The sequence below is a fragment of the Lutra lutra genome, chromosome 5, assembly GCF_902655055.1.
Source record: "Lutra lutra chromosome 5, mLutLut1.2, whole genome shotgun sequence".
NCBI lineage: Eukaryota > Metazoa > Chordata > Mammalia > Carnivora > Mustelidae > Lutra > Lutra lutra.
This window is the reverse complement of record NC_062282.1, coordinates 139,789,594-139,810,229: the sequence shown is the minus strand read 5'-3', so window position 1 is coordinate 139,810,229 and position 20,636 is coordinate 139,789,594. Positions and strand designations below refer to the sequence as shown.

The window sequence follows — 20,636 nt, the reverse complement described above, 5'->3', positions numbered from 1 at the left end:
AGAGGGTAAGGGCCCTGTTTTATTTACCTTTGGGTTCCCAGCGTTGACGCTAAAGGCTGGCATAGCATAAGTGTTTTAGAAATGTTTTAACCATGTATATACCATATATGCTAAATACATAGCTATATATACCTCTCTCATCATTGGAAACTATGTGCTAAGAATTATCAAATGACTACAAGTGTCCTACATACAGAGCTTACTCCTAAACATGTGGAATGATGTCTGTGGTGTGTTTTATTAATTCGAATGCTTTCAGCTCTAGGACTAGAAAGCCTTGTTTTAATCCTCCGAAACAACAGGAAAATTGATTCTCACGTGATAAGCCGTCAGGAGAGAAGGTAAGTTCAAGACTGGTGAGGTTGGCAGCTCAGTGACATTTCCAGAGATGCAGATTTTTTCCATCTCTCTGTTTTGCCTCCTCTGCACATCAGCCTCATCGTCAGACTGTGGTTAATTTGAGAAATGAATACAATGTTCAGAGACAGGAAAAACAAAGCCAAGTCCCTTTCTTCCCTGAGTCTCTCTTTTTTTTTTTTTTAAAGATTTTATTCATTTATTTATTTGACAGAGGGAGACCACAAATAGACAGAGAGGCAGGCAGAGAGAGAGATAGAGAGAGAGAGAGGGAAGCAGGTTCCCTGCCGAGCAGAGAGCCCAATGTGGGACTCGATCCCAGGACCCTGAGATCATGACCTGAGCCGAAGGCAGCGGCTCAACCCACTGAGCCACCCAGGCGCCCCCCTGAGTCTCTTTTTAAGATCAAGGAAGAATTTCCCAGAATTCACCCATTACACACATAACAAGCTTCTCCTCAAGTCTCAAGGACCAGAATTGTGTGTGTGTGTGTGTGTGTGTGTGTGTGTGTGTGTGTGTGTGTGTGTGTGTGTGTGTTTTAAGAAAAAACAACATCTTTATATCAGAAACAAGTGTCCTCCAACATTCTAATAGAGCAATCAAGAATATTGCTACAAATTTAATTGGAAGTAACTTGTACCTTATAACTCAAGATAGGAAAGCTATGTTTTAAACTGAGGGTCGCTGGAGGCTCGGAGGGGGTTAGGGGGATGGGGTAATGGGGTGATGGACACCAAGGAGAGCACGTGATATAATGAGCACTGGGTGTTATATAAGACTGATGAATCACTGACTGCTACCTCTAAAACTAACACATATTATATGTTAATTAATTGAATTTAAATTTTTTAAAAAAGGAAAGCTGTGTTTTTATTTGTGTAGCAGATACTCTTGGCTGCCTTCCCAACAGCCATACCCTTTCTCCTTTTCTTTCTCAATCAAGTGCTGTATTGTAAGCAGAGGTCTTCAAAATCATCTCCCTCATATTAGTTCACACTGAAATGTACTCAAACTATTTTTGTTTCCTTTACTGAAAACCATTTTTTTTTTTCATTCACACTGTTCCATACAGCTAGGATACAATTGTGAGCAGTACAGACCAAAATTCCTATCCACAGGGAACTTAAATGCTATTACAAGTAAGATATACCTCATATAAGAGGCATTTTAACAATAAGTAACAACTTAAAAATATGTAACATGAGTTTTTGATAGTCTTAGAGCAATTGAGTTTCCCTGAATTTATCCTGAAAAAATAATCAGATGTAGGAGCAAACACATTCATTAAGTGGATATTCACAATAACCCCTAGGAGGGGAAAATTGAATATAGCCTATATATCCAAAATTGCAGACCTACTTGTTTTGTTGTTGTTGTTGTTGTTGTTGTTATGATTTTATTAATTTATTTGAGAAAGAGTGAACCAGAGACAAAGAGAGAATGTACTCTAGTCAGGGAGGGGCAGAGAAGCTTACTCCCTGATAAGCAGGGAGCCCAATGTGGGACTTGATCCCAGGACCCGGGTATCATGATCTGAGCTGAAGGCAGATGGTTAACCGACTGAGCCACCAGGAGCCCCAGGGACCTGGTTAAGAGAGAATTATTGGGTGTCTATATAGTTAATCATGAAAAATGATCATGGTTATCATGATGACTTCTGAGTAATCTATACAGTTGTTGAATCACTATATTGTACATGTTAACTATACTGGAATTAAAATATGGAGAAAAAAAGTAAATTTGATCCTGAAACAATTGGTATGCTTTAAAGACACTTTAAACAAAACATAAATTTGCATTTGCAAAAGAAAAGGAAAAAGGAAAGGAATTATGCTGGTTTTTATTACAATATTGTGTCATCATGAGACATCCTTGTGTGGAATTCTATTTATTTCTTTGTAAAAATGTTCAGGATATGACACCAAATGAAAAAACAGGCCACAGAGTAGTATGGAAATTAAAATAGTGTTTTGTTACACATAAAGATGAATAACATCAAAATGTTAATGGTAGTTAACGGGAGTTTTCTCTAAGTGACATAATTTCGAATGAGGTTTTTTATTTCTACCTGTTTTCCAGGTTTCATTTATGAACATGCACGGTCTTGATACATAATAAGAGGTGGTAGCTAAAGTCACCAACCCTGATTTTAAAGTTTTGTTATAATACCATCAACCATTCATCAAGCAACCCCATGTACAGGGGGTAACACACCGTATTACAGCTGATGCACTAAGCATTCCATGTGTGTTTTTTTAGTTAAGACTTTCAATGTCCCCATAGGTTAGGCATTGCTATTTTCTCTGTGTTCTCCCCAGGCTATAAAACGGATTTGATGGAAGGTAAATATCTTGGCCAAGATACACAATACTGGGACGCCTGGGTGGCTCAGTTGGTTAAGCAGCTGCCTTCGGCTCAGGTCATGATCCCAGCGTCCTGGCATCGAGTCCCACATCGGGCTCCTTGCTCATCAGGGAGTCTGCTTCTCCCTCTGCCTCTGCCTGCCATTCTGTCTGCCTGTGCTTGCTCTCTCTCCCTCTCTCTCTCTCTCTCTCTCTGACAGATAAATAAATAAAATCTAAAAAAAAAAAAATCTTAAAAAAAAAAAAAGATACACACTACTAGGAGTATATCTAACTACTACAGGGTTCACCCTGAATCCAATCCAAAATAGCCTGACTCAGTCTGGTCTTCCAAGCACTGATGTTGCTACATCTACAAACATGGGCAGTTAAAAGCATGAATTGGCAGTTAAAAGTTGAATATGGCAAAAAGTCAATGACTTAGATCCCAAAACTTTGGGGAAAATACAAATGGATAAACAGAACTGTATCAAGAAGGCAAATTAACTGCCAGAGACTATCTTCTCCAAAAGAGTCTCTTGGAAAAGAACATAATTATACAGAGAGAAAATAATATATCTTGAAGAAAACTGGAAATATACTAATACTAAATATTATACTAAATATTAGCTGCTACCAGTGAAATATTGACAGTTCCGTGCAAGAAAGAGAGCAGTCTAAAATTCAAAACACGGTCATCTGGAAACACGAAGACAGCGACTCAGAAAAGTGGGTGTGTTCTGAATGACCCTAAGTCCCCAGGCAAAGAATACAAAATTAAGGGGGAAAGCATTAGCTGAGGCAGTAAGCAGCGCAGTGAGCAGTTAGAGACTTGCATTCTGATAGACTGGGTGAAAAATACCCCGGTCCACTTTGATGTATTTCCGTCCAGGCCTGAGTAGCAGGTGCTCAAGGGTGGGGCGCAGGAGGACCTCGTATCCAGAAGACAACTGCTATTGCACTCAGATGTTTCTCTTCTCCGTTGCTCCAGACCACTCCAAAATGTAACAAGTCTGGACATAATCCTTTGTCCTAACTAGGGTCAGTGAGGCACTTCTGCTTCTGCTCTCACTCAGAATCGCTCACGCATCTGCAGTTAGAAGGTAGCTGGGCGGAACTGGGCAGGAAGCATCAGCCACATGTCCGAAGCCCCAGCAGGGTAGTTTGGAAGGCTGGAACCCCTCTCATTCGCCCTATCCAAAGTCTGTTTTTCTTTTCAAGAAGTCACCCATTTCCCAATGCACAGTGCCCTTCGTGGAACCATCTAGGTGCTCACAGGCAGGTGAGTAATCCAGACTACACTGGATCCCCACCCCCTACCTTTGGGGAATGTGATTGGTGAGTGAGGTCATGCCAGAAGGGAAAATACTCTCCCAGCTGAGACATGGGCTATCAGTCCACAGCTACACATCGTGGGGTGAGCCTGGGGCCACACCTGGGCAGCAGGAACATGTCCTGGAGGACAATGAGGACACGCTAGGACCTTCGTGTGCCCATCACCGTATCCAAAAATTTCCCATGAGGCTCTTCTCTGTCCGTCTCTACCTTGGAACAATCCAGAGAAGGGGATTCTGAGAAACAGAGCTCTCAGAGAAATCACATGCCATCACGATTTTAAGAAAAACATGGAAATGATAAACATGAACACATCAGCACAGGGCCTGGCCCATAGTTAGTGTTTACTGAAAACTCACTTATTTATTTATTTATTTATTTATTTATTTATTTATTTATTTATTTATTTATTTATTTATAAAAGATTTTATTTATTTATTTGACAGAGAGATCACAAGTAGGCAGAGAGGCAGGCAGAGAGAGAGGGGGAAGCAGGCTCCCTGCTGAGCAGAGAGCCCAATTCGGGGTTCGATTCCAGGACCCTGAGATCATGACCTGAGCCGAAGGCAGAGGCTTAACCCACTGAGCCACCCAGGTGCCCCAAAACTCATTTATTTATCACTGTGGTCATAAATCAAATGACCTGTGCTAATGGTACTTGAACTTGAAGTCACTGTTTATGGCCATTTTAGACATGTGAGTTGCTGGCACATTTTGTTGGAGTAAAGGGCAATGGGGCTCCACTGTATCTCTTCTTTTGAACATATTTGGAAACTGTTTCCATGGATAAGCTAGCTGTCAGTTTGGTTAAACAACAAAAACAGTGCATACATGTGAATTTCTTGTGTTCAGATTTATTTTCACAAGGCTTGTAATTGAATCTCTAGTTTTAAAAATAAGAACAATCTTAATATTTTTAAGGGTGACTTTTACAATTTAACGTAATGCTCTTAAATGTTCTTACAATGAATTTTTCTGTGCTGTATTTATGTTATTTCATTTTTTCACTATTAGAGTTGACTCACAACAAACTTCCCCAATAACTCAAATCATTCTCCCATTTAAAGGGCACAGTTGAAAGTATATAATTCGGGGGCACCTGGGTGGCTCAGTAGGTTAAGCGTCTTGATCTCAGCTCAGGTCTTGATCTCAGGGTCATGAGTGCCAGCCCCACATTGGGCTCTACGCCCATGGAACCTACTTAAAAAAATACAAATATATGAAAGCATATAATTCAGTGACACTATTTTATTCACAGAGTTGTGCAACCATCATTATAATCAATAATTACATACTTGTATCACCCCAAAGAAAGCCCACATTCCTTAATCAAGTGAGTATTATAAATCAAATGTGTTAAATATATAGATAAATCTTAAATTCTCTTAATTTTTCTAACTGTACTCTTTACAAACTCAGTAAGATTTTTGCTTAAAATCACAAATATAAAACAGTTATTCACTTACGTTAAATTAGAATCACAGGGCCCTCTAACAGGCCAAATTATCCGAAACATTATAAATATTTAAATATAGATTATTCCTGGGTGCCTGGGTGGCTCTGTCGGTTAAGCGTCCCGCTCTTGATTTTAGCTCTGATCATGATCTCAGCTCGTCTGATCTCGGAAGCTAAGCAGGGTCGGGCCTGGTTAGTACTTGGATGATCATGATCTCAGGGTCATGAAATTGAGCCCTGCATCAAGCTATATGCTCAGTGGGAAATCTGCTTAAGATTCTCTCTCTTCCTCTACCCTGCCTCCCACTCATGCTCTCTAAATAAATAAATAATCAATCTTTAATTAATTAGTTAAAGTATTCCATAATAAAAATTTTAATAATATGAATTATCTACTCCACTGTTTCTACATTTAATTCCAAATCTTCCCAGAGGTAAAAATACACCTACCACTAAAGAAATTTTGTTATGCAAACAAACATACTTTAGGATTTGCTTTCGAGAGCAAATTTGAGAATATATTTTTTCGTCCAGATTAAGTTGCATCCCAACAAGAGGCTTTGGCCAGGGTTTGAAGTCGTTCTAGAACCAGAAACACCCAGAACAACTCTTCTCCTCACCATGAGTAACGAGCTAAGCCCACTTTTATGGGTACTATAACAAGAAGATTGGTGGTTGGAGACTTAGTGGCAGCCAAAGTGGGAGGTTTGGGATAACCTAGAAGAGAGAGGGGCCCAAGCATTATGGTATTAGGCAGAGGCTGGTTTATATGATGAAGGTAGCTGAGGACTTTTAGGACAGGAATGGCTAATATCCTGAACTATAATTACTCTCTCTTACCTAGCTGCAGAGGTCTGATAGTCTTACATTTGAAGCCCAGAAGTAGGATGAGTAGGATAACCAAGAGTGATGTAAGGAACCAGACGGCTGTATGGGCACAGACAGCAGTGGGAGCAGATGCAGAAGCGCTCCAGAAGCTTCTCCCCCAGGGAGGCTTCTGGGCTACCAGAACTAGGGGCTTGGGCCATGTTATTTGGCTATTAAAGGAAAGGGGGACTCCAGAAGGACAGAAGGCTAGGAAGGCCCTGGCAGCAGAGGCTTAGGCCAAAGGAGGATGTAGCCACATGCTTTTTAAAGAAAGCTCTACTCAGGAGAAAAAAAGATGGGTCCTTTCCTACAGTGTTCCTAAGAAGACCAAATCATAGAGTATCTCATTTTGCTGAGTTACAGAATTCTCCATTGCATTCAACTACTCAGCACCTCAGCAGCCAGAGAAGGCTTCCCAGATCCTCTTTTTCGAACCAACCCTCATGAAAGAAGGTATCGGCCTCTCATGTCATGAGGGAGGAAATGAATCATTTGACTGCTCTGACACCAAGTGCTCTTGATTTGTCTCAGAAACTCCAAGGATTTTTGAATTTTGGTCTAAGTAAGCAGAACATTCTGCTAATTTTTCCATGAGGGTTGTTGTTTATCCTCATAACCTTCTGATTCAACTTAAGATTTTAAAATAGTGTTTTGTATGGGAATATGATTTTGAGTCCCCAAATAACAGATCTCTTTAAAGCGGCTACCCACCATAACAAAGACGCAAAAAATGGGCCTTATTTCTCACTTTCAATGATGATTAGCCCTCTGTATCTAAATCAGGCCATTAGGGTTTGGCTCTTTGAGCCCTCAAGTATATATAGACAGTTTTGAGAACTGGTGTTACTCTACTTCCTTCTAGTTTCACCTTTGCCCTGATGTGTTGTGAGTGAAGGGATGCCTAAGAGGAAGGGTGTGTAGTGCTTCATGACATTGTGCCCTGGCCGCTGGAAGCGGTTTTGGTCAAACCACCATGGCCTGTCCTGGCTCTGCCTGGCAAGTTCTCCTGACCCAGAAGGAGAAGTCACTGAACACTTCTGTAAGAATAGTTGAAAAAATGTTAGTGGCAGTTAGGAACTGTTCCACTTAACTTCAGTGAACAGTTAAACTTACCACAACTTCAACTTTGGCACCATTTTGTACCTTGCGCTGTGGGGGGATTCCAGTTACTGACAAACTTGACAGCCCACTGAAAGTGTTACCTCACAACCACTTTGGAGATTGGAGATGTGGGTAGACAACGACATGAAGAGGAACGTGTTTTTCTGCCCAAGAGAGAAGAAAAGTTCATGCAAGATTGAGCAGAGCTGTCATAATAAGTTTGTTCTCTTCTTTTGTCAAGGAGCACAGCATCTTCTCAACTCTTCTCATACAAAAAAGCCTTTCCCCGTGGAACAGAGAGATTCTTCTGTGCCTCTGTGTAGACCATTTCAACTAAAGGGTGAAAATCTAGAACGTGACATTCCTTACATAGAAAGGAATTTCCTTTTGATATTGCATCTCAACTATCCTGTGAAAAATCCCCACTCTCCCCCTTTTTTTGCAACACTATAGTAGAATGAGCAGCTTTCTGCTTAAGAACATTTGTAGGGTTTGTTTGTTTTTTTTTTTCATATCTTTATGTAATTGTGCATTTGAAGGTAAATACATAAGTATGGTATTAAAATTGAATTGCATGCCCTTAAGATAATATGCTGAAGTCCTAACTCCCAGTTCCTTAGAATGTGACCTTATTTGGTGACAGGGTCTTTACAGAGGTTAAAGCAAGTTCATTAAGCTAGGGCCTAATTCAGTATGCCTGGTTTTCTTACAATAAGGGAAGATTTGGATACAAGGACACACACCCTCAGAGAATGCCACATGAACATGAAGATGGCCATCTACAAGCCAGGGAGAAAGACCTGGAACAGATTTTCCCTCCCAGCCCTCAGAAGGAACCAGTCCAGCCCATACCTTGATTGGAGACTTTTAAGCTTCTGGAACTGAAACAATAAATCTCTGTTGTTTGAGTTACCCAGTCTGTGGTACTTCATTATGGCAGTGCTAACAAATTAATAGGCATGGCTAAACAATAAGCTTTGTTCCATGTCCAGCCAAAAGAGGTCATCATTTGGGTTTTATGCTCCAGAATCACAGATTCAAATGCCAGCAGGTAACCCAAAGCAGTGAATCTAGCTGGATGGACTACCTAGGGTAGTTACGTGAGATTGAGGCACAGGGGAAAGCGGACAGCATCCAGATCTAGCTGGTTGGTACCACACAGAAATACGGGCCTAACACTGCCAGGTAATGTGACTTTTTTTTTTTTTTAATTTTATTTATTTATTTGACAGACAGAGATCACAAGTAGACAGAGAGGCAGGCAGAGAGAGAGGAGGAAGCAGGCTCCCCGCTGAGTAGAAAGCCAGATGTGGGGCTTGATCCCAGGACCCTGAGATCATGACCTGAGCTGAAGGCAGAGGCTTTAACCCACTGAGCCACCCAGGCACCCCGGTAATCTGACTTTTTAAAGAGAAACCCAAAATGTGGATTTTTTTCAAATATAAAAATCTCTGTGTTTTTTTTTTTTAAGATTTTATTTATTTGACAGACAGAGATCACAAGCAGGCAGAGAGAGAGGCAGACAGAGAGGGGGAAGCAGGCTCCGTGCTGAGCAGAGAGCCCGATATAGAGCTTGATCCCAGGACCCTGGGATCATGACCTGATCCAGAGGCAGAGGCTTTAACCCACTGAGCCACCTAGGCACCCCAAAATCCCTGTTTTTAAATATTGACCACTAACTGGGAAAGTTTCAATATTATCTTGGCCAGTATCACGTGGGCCAAATAAAATTTGCATGATATCCAGTTTTGCCTACAACTTAGTGGTATTTTGAGGAGAGGTTCCCCAGGATGCTCCCAGAATGTGAGAGGATGGATTTGGGGATTTCATTTCTCCAAGCACTTCATTTCCAAGGCTCCTTGAACTGAAGTGGGACTGTGTGACTGGTTCTGACCAGTGGAATGTGACCAGCGGAAATGAGGTGTGTCACTGCAGTGCTGAGATTGGCAAATATCTGGATGCCTTCAGCTTATTGTCCTCCACTTCCCGGACGATGCTGGAGGTACATACTGACCTTGCCAACTTAAGAGGTCAGATTTTTATCTGACAAGGACAAGGTGAAGAAAATTGCAAGCTATTCACATATGGGATCCTTCTCCCTGACGCTGACACTGAAAGAGTGAGAAAACGGGGCGGGGGGGGGTTTGCTAAATATTAAGATAGAGAATTGGGGTGCATGTTTCCAACATCCTCTTCTTGATCTTGAGGAACAGCAGAAACGTGAGTTAGAGTCAAACTCCCAGTTCCACCTGGGAAGGGTACACAGTAAGCAGTAAGTGGAAGGTGTCTCGTGTTCCTTTCTGGAGAACATCCAGGAAGAATTTGCTACACTTTCTGCAGACATTCCCCAACAAGAGGGACCACTCAGAAGCACACAGCATTATATATTGTTGGTTTAGGCCTCTATTTGCCTTTTCCCATTCCTTTTTCCCACTAGAGATGGTGTGGGATAATGGCCAAGAAGTAAAATTTGTACTTCCTTTTTTTTTAACTCCAAAATTATGCCATCAACATAACCATTATAAAATTCTAACTGAATAATCTTATCAGTCACTCCTACTTCTAACATCTCATTGGTTACAGGACTTAATTAAGTAGTAACATTGTTACTACTTAACAATGGAACATACTTTCTGGGTACTAGAAAATGCCACAGAAAGAACCTGCTCCTTCTTTGGTCTTGCAAGTTGACCTTTGGGCTTTTTCAAAATTCCAATTCTCACCTAGGTATAAACCCCTGGGTCTTATGACTCTCAGATGAATACATATTAACTTATTTCTGCATGCTTATTGAGTACCTTTTAGTGCTTACATGAGAGTTTATGTCCAGTATTGCCCTCTGTCACACTTAAAGCCTTTGCTGACTATTCCCTGACACCCCTCACTATCATTTCTTCACCCAAAACCTCCCTAAACAAGCCCTCCCTGAACAATCTCAGTAAGCTGACTTCCTAGCATTTCTAAATGTTTAAGTCTCCACATGTTGCAAATTTCACTTTGTGAATTTCTTTTTTAAAAAACAAGTTTAATTACCTTTTTTATTGTCTCTACATCCAACATGGAGCTCAAACTCATGAGCTCAAGGTCATGGGTCTTCCCACTGAGCCAGCTGGGCGCCCCTGTAAATTTCTTGAGGTCAAGAACCAGAGTGTCTTATTTTGGCTTATCCCAAGTTCCCACTATACATAGTAGTCTTCTATATTTAATTGATCACATCTATATAATTTTAAATTATTTACATGTAAATATTACTAAATATTAAATATTATTAAATATTAAATGATACTTTCCTCATTTCCACATGTCAAAAATGAACCTTTTGTTTGGAAATAAATAAGCCTTTTTAGTTAGGGACTGGCATATATAAACATGGAAACTGGTTCTACCTTTGCATCCATATCTGTTAGCTGATGTTTACTTTTTATTGTAACACCTGCTGAACTAATGGCATCAGGCAATTTCATTGTTGGGATCTTTTAACCATGTGACTGTTTATCTCACATGTTTACACTTGAGAACTAGTAGTTGCAAAGTCAAATAAGCAAGCAATGTAGATTGTTATCTACAGAAAGAATTCATCTAGAACACAGGATGTTATAGAAACAGAAGGTGAGTACATTTTATTACTGTAGACTTTCCTCACTCAGCTGGAAATTTCCCTTTGTCATTTAAACGTTAACTCAAATAGACTAAATTTTGCATTAATGAAAACATTTTAATCTTCATCTCTGATGCAACTGGAGAACACTGTGTTTCATACATTACTGCACTGTTCTCTATACTTCTGAATAGATTCTCTTGTCAAAAACTGATCATAACCACCCAATGGCTTTTGCTGATTGTGTGAACATCACTGATCTGATATGTCTCATGTTTTTGCTCTTCTCTTTTTTTTTTTTTTTTTTTTTTTTTTTTGAGTAATCTCTACCCCCACTGTGGGGCTCCAATTTCCAACCCCAAGATCAAGAATCATGTACCACTACTGACTGAGCCTACCCAGGCAACCCTATTTTTGCTTTTTTGTACTTTCAAATTTTCCCCATGGGTGTTGGGTGGGCACTTTAGGCACACCCTAATGATCCATTTACCAAAATGTCTTTGTAGTTTGGGAGTGGTTGGAGAGATCTTGAGTAAGGTAGGTAATCAGGAAGATAATGGTAGGGTAGGGAGCAGAGGATGTGATGTAAGATCAGATAAGAGGTGCACCTTTGGGGTTTGCAATGGGGATGCTGGGCAGTCGCACAGAGCCGGGGAAGTCAGAGGAAAAAATACAGTATGTAGAAGAGGTAGATCAGAACCCATTCCCCAGGAAATGGCTGGCAAGAATATCACAGAAAGCTGGCTAGCAAGGGTTAAAGGTGACTTTCTCCTTGGCGGAATGGCCAAGGAAGAGCATGAAGCCTAGAGACCCAGACACAAGGAGGTCAAGCAATCCTCCTGCCATCTCCCCGGAAGTAATTTAAAAGGCCTGACAACATGACTGACAGCCAAGAATAGCACAGCCACTGGGCCCAGGGCTTCTAAACTCTACGGAGTAGAAACTCAAGGAATTTTTCAGAATCTCTATGAACAGGGAGAAGTCTAATGCCTAGTAAGCTCTGTTAATTGGAGAGGGATGGAGCAATCTACAAATGATGGGGTCCTTGGAGCAAACAGCTAGGATGGAGTTGGAAGTAGGACAGAGAACTGGTAATTCTCATACAAGAACTTACCTGAGTAAAAAGGGTCCACTCTGTAGGACTTTACACGAATTTACTGGAGTAAAATTCACATATAATATGCTATTAGTTTCAGGTGTATGTCATAGTGATTCAATAATTTTATACATTACAAAATGATCCCCGTGATAAGTCTAGGTACCATCTGTCACCATACAATTATGATAATATTATTGACTATATTCCCTATGTTGTACATTATATCCCCATCACTTATTTATTCTATAACTGACAATTTATACCTCTTAATCCCCTTCATCTGCCCTCTCCCACCTCCCCACTCTTGTAACCGACAATTTGTTTCCTATATCTGTTTTTATTTTGTTTTGTTTTTTCACTTGTTTTATTTTTTAGGTTCTGCAGATAAGTGAAATCAGATGGCATTTGTCTTTCTATGTCTGACTCTTTTCATTTGGCATAATACCCTCTGGGTCCATTCATGTTTTCACAACCGGCAAGATCTCATCTTTTTTGTGGCTGGGAAATACACCTGTGTGTGTGTGTATCTCAACACAAAATATTCTTTATCCATTCATCTATTGACTCTTAGAGTTGCTTCCATATCCTGGCTTTTGTGAGTAAAAGCTACAATGAGCATATGCACGTGTCCCTTCAAACAGATGTTTTCATTTTCTTTGGAGAAATACCCAGAAGCGGCATTACTGGATTGTATGGCATTTCTGTTTCTAATTTTTTGAGGAATCATCACCCTGTTTTCCATAGTGACTGCACCAGTGTACATTCCCACCAATGTTGTAAAAGTTATTTATATATTTTGGCTATTAATTGCTTATTGGGTATATGATATGCAAACATCTCTCACATTCAGTAGGTTGGCTCTTCGTTTTGTTATGGCTTCCTTCCCTGTGCAGCAAGCTTTTTATCTTGTTATAGTCCCAATTGTTTACTTTAGCTTCTGTTGCCCTTGCTGGAAGATACTGGTCCCAAAAAATATTGTTGAGACCAATGTCAAAGAGCTTTCTGCCTTTGTTTTCTTCTAGGAATTTTATAGTTCTAGGTCTTATAGCCAAGTCTTTATCCATTTTGAATGTATTTTTGTGCATGGTGTAAGATACTGGTCCAGTTTCATTCTTTTGCTTGTAGCTGCTCAATTTTTCCAAACACCATTGATTGGAAAGATATTCCTCTGTGGGTGAGTGTGTATGTTGGGGGGGGTTCCTATATTTTCCAATTTGTATGTACAGAGTTCAGTTGTGTTTGTAAATTAATTTTTAAAGTTATTATTTTCATATACATCTCGGGGAAATGGTACAATGTGAAAATGAGTAGTACAGGGAAAATATCCTTAGGATCCAAGTACATATTCTAGATGGAAACTGCAAATTAATCTCTGAACTTTCTAGAAGAGTTTCAAAGGAACCTCATTTAATTACTAATTTATAAGATCCATAAGATAAAAACAGCTCAGTTTACGAGTGCATCCTTGGTCCCATTTTTTCAAGCAGAAAAACAGAGGCATTAATTGCCCAAAGTCCCATGGCTAATATGTAGCAGAAATGAGAATGATGCCCTGCTATCCACTATCCAAACACATTCATCTTTTCATCATAAAGTGATTGTTCAAAAGATGAGGTGGGACGCCTGAGAGGCTCAGTGGATTAAAGGGCTGACTCCTGGTTTTTGGCTCAGGTCATAATCTCAGGGTCATGAGGTTGAACCCCTCCACCTTGGGCTCCACACTCAGCAGGGAGTTGGCTGGATATTCTCTCCCTTTTCCCCTCCCCCCACTCACATGCACTCTCTCTCTCTCAAATAAATAAAGTCTTTAAAAAACAAAAGAAGATGAGGTAAGAACAGAAAACATGGAGGAGGTGTCTTTTGAGCTGGACTAGAAGAGGGGACCCAATTTTAGCAAGGTAGGAAAGAAACAAAAGACATTCAAAGCAGAAGCACACGTGGAGGAATAGAAAAACATGATCAGGGAAAATAAGCTGTTCGTTGAGCGTTATTGTTCCGGGTACCCAGCTTCTATGGAATGTAAACGCTCCCTGCCCATTGATTTAACACAGTAAAATTTTTCCATTAAATACTGGTTCTAAATGTGATTCAACATCACGAAAAACATTTACATCGGAGAAAATAGTAGTTCATTAGTGCTTAACTTCATAGGATTTTTGTGAAGATTAGCAGTATAACATGTAAAATAATTAGTAGTTAGCCGGCACAAGTAAGCAGTCAGTAAAAACTAGTTGTTATATGGATGTCTGGGTGGCTCAGTCAGTTGGGCGTCTGTCATTAGCTTGGGTCATGATCCCAGGGTCCTGTTTCACGCTCTGCGATGGGCTCCCTGCCCAGTGAGGAGTCTGCTTCTCCCTCTGCCTCTCTCTGCAACTCCTCCTGTTTGCATTCTCACTCTCTCTCTCTTTCTCTGACAAATAGATAAATACAATCTGAACAAAAAATTATTATTATTATTTTAATTATTTTTTAAAAGATTTATTTATTTGACAGAGACACAGTGAGAGAGGGAACACAATCGGGGGAAGAGTGTTAGTATTTTATTATTTTAGTTATTTTAATTTATATATTATTATATATGATATATAAGTTTATATGATTATATAATATTTTAAATATATATGATATGCAATTTATATGTATGTTATAACGTATATTAATATAGAGGATATTATTGTATATTGTATACATTGTATATATTATATATTATTTAATATTATTTAAAGTGTACTGGATATTTTTATAATTATTATTATAACTGTTATATATTGTAATACATATTATAACATATATTATTATATATTATATATAATTATATAGTATTTCAAATATTATATTATAAAATAATATATATTATTTTAATTATTATTAAGTCGATATAGGTGGTTCTCTAAATGCATCATTTTAAGAGCATGTTTTTAAATATCATTAGTTTTCTTTCTTCCTTTCCTCCCTCTCTTTCCTTCCTTCCTCTTCCTTCCTCCTTCTTTCTTCACTCCTCTTTCTTTCCTTCCTTTCTTCCATCCCCTCCTTCTTCCTTCTCTTCTTTCTTCCTTTTTAACCTTATCTTTCTGTGGAGGCAATGCTCTGGCCTTCATTATTTAAAGTATAAAGTGGTGGGGCACCGGGTGGCTCAGTTGATTAAGTGCCCGACTCTTGATTTCAGCTCAGTCATGATCTCAGGGTCCTGGAATAGAGCCCCATATGGATCCCCATGTGGCTCCCCATGTCAAGCTCCACACTCAGTGGGAAGTCCGCTTGAGGATTTTTCTCTCTCTCCCTCTTCCTGTTCTCTCTCTCTCTAAAATAAATAAATAAGTCTTTATAAACAAATAAAGTAGAAAGTGACTGTAGAAATTTCAGTTTACACTCTATTGGCCAATAACCAAATGGGAAGCCAATGAAGAGAGACAAATCATTGAGAGGGGCTCTTTGCTCCCAGTACACAGAAACCCAGGTGTGTATCCAAAGCCTGAGGCTTTGAACATGATCAAAGAGCACTTATTTGAAAAACACAAAGGAATCCATTTGATGTAAAGTATGACAGCAAACAGAATGAGACTTAAATACCCAAAGACCTCAAAGGCATAAAACTACTTATCAGCTGATTAAAGACGTAACTTTCTAGTTCCAAAAGTACTGCCAAAATGGGCTTTTTTCTTCTAGAGCAGTGGTTCTCAAAATGTGCTATTCTAAACAAACGCAACAATATTATGGAGGTGTTTTTAGAAAAGCATATTCTTGGCCCCACCTGAGACCATTTGAATCAGAAAGCCTGGGCATAGAGTCCAGAAATCTGTGTTTGGTCAAGCCCTCCAGGAGACTCTGGTGCACACCCAAGCTTGAGAATCACAATTGTCCATAAGTTGACTTTTGCACAAAGACATAGTCCCACAGAGAGTTAAACAAGCATAAACAAAATGATTGTCATCTCCCATGCTCTCATGACCAAGTGAGGGAGAAAGGAAAGGATCGTTCAGCCAAAATGCAGCTGAGGGTTAATTTCTCCAGTCACCATAGGCAGGTGGAGGACACGGGTGGGTGACGACATTCATGTAGTCAACAACTCTTCAGGAAAATTGAGTTTGACCTTTGCCCCAACATACAAGGTCCACATGAACTAGTGGTGGCTGCGACACCGACAGCATGAACTGGGTGTGAGCTCTAATGCATTATGCTGTCCGAAAGGGATGGTCATTTGGCCCTTCCTCCCAGCGGGTTGGCTGGACGTAGTCCTCTTACTGACAGGGGCAGGAATGCCCAGTCACATCAATGGGAGCTGGGCATTCATTCAGGCAAGAGGCTGCCAGGCAAACAGCATGCTCCAATTCTTTTACTTTACTTACTTTTTTAAAGATTTATTTATCAAGGCAGCTGGGTGCCTCAGTCAGTTAAGCGTCTGCCTTTGGCTCAGGTCATGGTCTCAGGGTCCTGGGATCGAGCCCCCCATCGGGCTCCCTGCTCAGCCGGGAGTCTGCTTCTCCCTCTCTCTCTGCCACTCCCTCTGCTCTCTCTCTCTCCCTCTTATTTATTTATAAATAATTTATTTATTTGAGAGAGAGACCATGAAGGCATGAGAGAGGGGGTACAGGCATAAGGAGAGACAGAATCCTCAAGCAGTCTCGGCACCCACACAGAGCCTGTTTTGGGTCTCAGTCTCACAACCCTGAGATCATGACCTGAGCTAAAACCAAGAGTCGGTTGCTTAACCGACTGTGCCACCCAAGATGTCCCTCCCAATTCATTTAAAACATATACATCAGTCTCCCTTATCTGTGGGGGGGATAAGTTCCAAGAAACCCAGTAGATGCCCGAAAATGCCAAAAGATCTGAAACCTATATATAATTTACATTTATCCTATACATATGTAGATACCTAGGTTAAAGTTTAATTTATAAATTAAGTTGATAAGAGATTAACAGCAATAACTAATAATAAAATAGGACAATTATAACAATATAATGTTGTATGAAATATTATACAATGAAAGTAATGTGAATGTGGTTCCTTTCTCAAAATATCTTCTTTTTCTGCACTCAGGCTTCCTCTTGTGGTGATGTAAGATGATAAAATGCCCACATGATGAGATAAAGGACGGGAATGGCATAGGCACTGGGATGGAGCGTTAGGCTCCTATCGACCTTCTAACAATATGTTAGAAGGAGTATCATCTGCCTTCAGACCCACGTTTGTCTTCAGGTAACTGCAGAAAGCAGAATCAGAGACAAAAGGAGACTAAAAAGTCAGTAACCCACTAACATTTTAAAAAGATCACTGGTAGTCAAACTTAAATTGCTATATTTAATCTAGTTTTGTCAGACTGTTTTATATCTAAAGGCTTCAAATACTTTGAGAGTCTGGCGTCAAAGACCGAAAGGCTCATTATAATTGCTATTTACCAGGGCAACTGGGAGGCTCAGTCGGGTAGGTGCCTGACTCTCGGTTGCAGTTCAGGTCATGATCTCAGAGTGGTGAGATCAAGTCCTGAGTTGGCCCCTGAGCTCAGCGTGCAGTCTGTTTAAGATTCTCTCTCCCTCTCCCTCTGCCCCTCCTCACTTCTGTGTGTGCACACTCTCTCTAAAAATAATAATAATAATAATAATGGTTATTTACCTGGAGGACCTTAGCCCCACAAAATAGACAACTGTCACAAAAGAATGTCCCCACAGTCACATCTTCATGGAGTTTAAAAAATTGTGAGAAAAAAATTGTTAGTATAGTCTCTACCAATTGTTTCTCAGATTTTTAGGTCCGTTTTGTATACTTTATTCATGGAACATCATATCATTATTAAATATAAAGCAGGCTTAGGTTGTTTATTTAATTAGAATATTCCTTTAAATCTGGAGGGCAGGGGAATGATATGTGAACAGGGAATGATAGATGAAGCCTGCTTTCTTCATTGGTAAAATGATAACTTTAATATAAAAGCACTGGAAAACAAGACGTTCTCATTATGGCGACTGAGTAATGAACAACAATGTCACAATCTAGCTCTGTAAATAACATATTGACTGTATGTATAATATTCTTTTTCTGTCTATGCAAATATTTTCCATTTATGCTCTGTTTGCCAAGATAAAACCATTTTTAAATGACTTCCTTAAAATAACACCATCTTCTTTACTTTTTCTAAGCCCTATATTTACTTTCAACTAAAGATATTTTTAAGGTTTTAGACTTCACTAGAGATTCTCTTAGAAAGGGGTTAGATACTGGCATAATGAAAAATTTTTAATGTTATAGAAAACTACCAAATATATGGAATTTCTTCCGATTCTTATTTGCTGGCACATTGGTCTCCCCCCCCAAAAAAGGTGTTACACAAATGTATGGAAATTGTTCTATAACAGAAGGACAAATGTCTACGTTCTCTATGTACCATGTTTCTTTTTCGAGAGAGGGATTCTGACCAGGAGCTCACTCCAACAGGGGGAATTAAGTTTCTCAGTAAACTCAAGGCTCTTTGGAGAAGTTAGTCATCTAATAACGATGCTTTGAAAGAAAATATAATTCCCATTCAAATGTCAGCATCAGATGTACTGCTTTTAGGGATGATATAAGTGTGATATAAAAATGGTAGGATTTGAGATTCCCTCATCAGTCTTAACTTTCAAGATATCGTGTATATGCTGGCTGGAGTTAACAACATAGCTCTTTCATGGGCTGCTGAAAATTTTGCACTCTCCCTCCCACCCTTTGTAATACTTCTTAATGTGGGAAGAGCAGAGTAAGCAGAAAATAAAAAGTGCCTCTCTTTATTTAGTTCCATATGCCTTACCAGCTCTGGGCCACCATGCTGCTTCATCTGCCTAGAATTTAAGGAATGAAACTGCTTTGGTTATATGCATTCCTCTCATCTAATCTTTTTTATTACCTTCGTCTTACAGATGAGGAAGTTGAAGGAAAAGAAGAATCAGAAACTGCAAAGCCTCCAAGCTTTACCACCGCAATGTCGTTTTAGCAGATGGACCTGTCAATTTGTATTCATGAAATGTACACCCACCATTCTGAAATGATCAGGCTTGGCTGTAGACGTCCTTCTTTCCCAAGACTGTGAGTTTTCAGAGTAGTTAACTTTTCATAAGAGTAGAACTGTAGAAAACTCCTGCTTATCAGAGATAATTTGTAGTTGTATTATTTAAGATTCAGTTTGGTTCTAGGTAACAGAAATTCCCCAATAAGATAGAGGTTTGTTTCTGTCTGATGTAAAAGCTGGGAGGCAGGCATGTCCAGGCTGGCAGGGCAGATTCTCAGAGCCTGGGACCCATGCCCCCTCTACTGCATTGCTATCCCGGTCCCAAGTTTTCTTCATGGTCCAGGATGTCTGTCAGGGTGCCAGCACTTACGTTGGAATTCCAGCCTGCAGAAGGAGATAGTGGGGGAAGGGCATGTCTCATCCTTTTAAAGACGTTTCCCAGAAGTTGTGCATAAAACTCCATTGACATTACATAATTTGGCATCAAATAAAATGACAAGAATTTAGTCACATGGCCACCCCTGGCTCTAAGGAAGGAGGAAAATTTTTCTTTATTCTGGGTTGCCGTGATGCCCCCTGAAACCCGATGCTTACTACTAAGGAACAATGGGGCGGGCCTGGATTTGGGGGATCAAGCCACCTGGTAAGGGGAAAGAGGTACGGGGCCCGGTGGGAATGCCTTCATGCTGGGAGGACAACAGGGTGAACTGGGGACTTCAGAGAGCTGGAGAGCATATACCCATAGAGATCTGGGCCATACATAGCCAGATCTTTGTTTGTTTGTTTGTTTGTTTTAAAGAGAAGCCAGAAATCTGGATTTTTATGTGAAATTCCTGATTTTAAAATATTGCCAGTACCTTAAAATGTAAAAAAAAAACAAAACTACCAAAAAACCAGTGTAGTCCAAATAAAACCCATCTGTGTCAAGCCTACAAGCTGACAGTTTGCTTTCTTTGATCTGAAAGAATTGGCTTTGTTTCTTTTTTAGATTTATTTTCAATTAAACAGCAAATATTGAGAGAGGATGATGTGTAAGGTACCACATCAAGGGCCATGAAGGACAAAAAGATATGATCTTTCCCTGGAACAGGAAAGTCTCTGATGTAGGAGACAGGTGTTATGACAAGAATTGGAAAAAAAAAAATTTTTTTTTTAAAAAGAAGAAGAAGTTGCAGTAACTGGGTTTTAGTTTTATTTTGTTTTCATTTCAGCCCAATTTCCTTACCTGACCTCCATCTTATTTCCCTGGGTCTTTCCTCCATGTTTAATGGTTTCCATCCCCATTTTAGCTCACCCAAGTAAATAACTTTGTCCCCAGAATTCTGTATTCATAAATATACCTCTTGGAAATATCAAATATTCTCTTATTTTTCTGTTCTCAATATTGTTTTTCCAAGAAATTGCCTTAAGTCTTGCTTCACCTGCACCAGTCCTTGGAAGGCTAACCTTATAAACATGCATCTCTGAACTTGGCTGTGTCCTCCAAAGAATGTATTGATGGG

The 20,636-nt window shown here is 39.7% G+C and overlaps 1 long non-coding RNA gene across 1 annotated transcript in view; it reads right to left on the bottom strand.

The window, feature by feature from the left end:
- Nucleotides 1-20,636, bottom strand: part of LOC125100003 (uncharacterized) — a 29,316-nt gene that overhangs the window by 315 nt on the left and 8,365 nt on the right. The window contains exon 2 of the long non-coding RNA XR_007127416.1: nt 319-447. This is a non-coding gene — a long non-coding RNA (uncharacterized LOC125100003). The remainder of the gene's footprint in view (nt 1-318; nt 448-20,636) is intronic.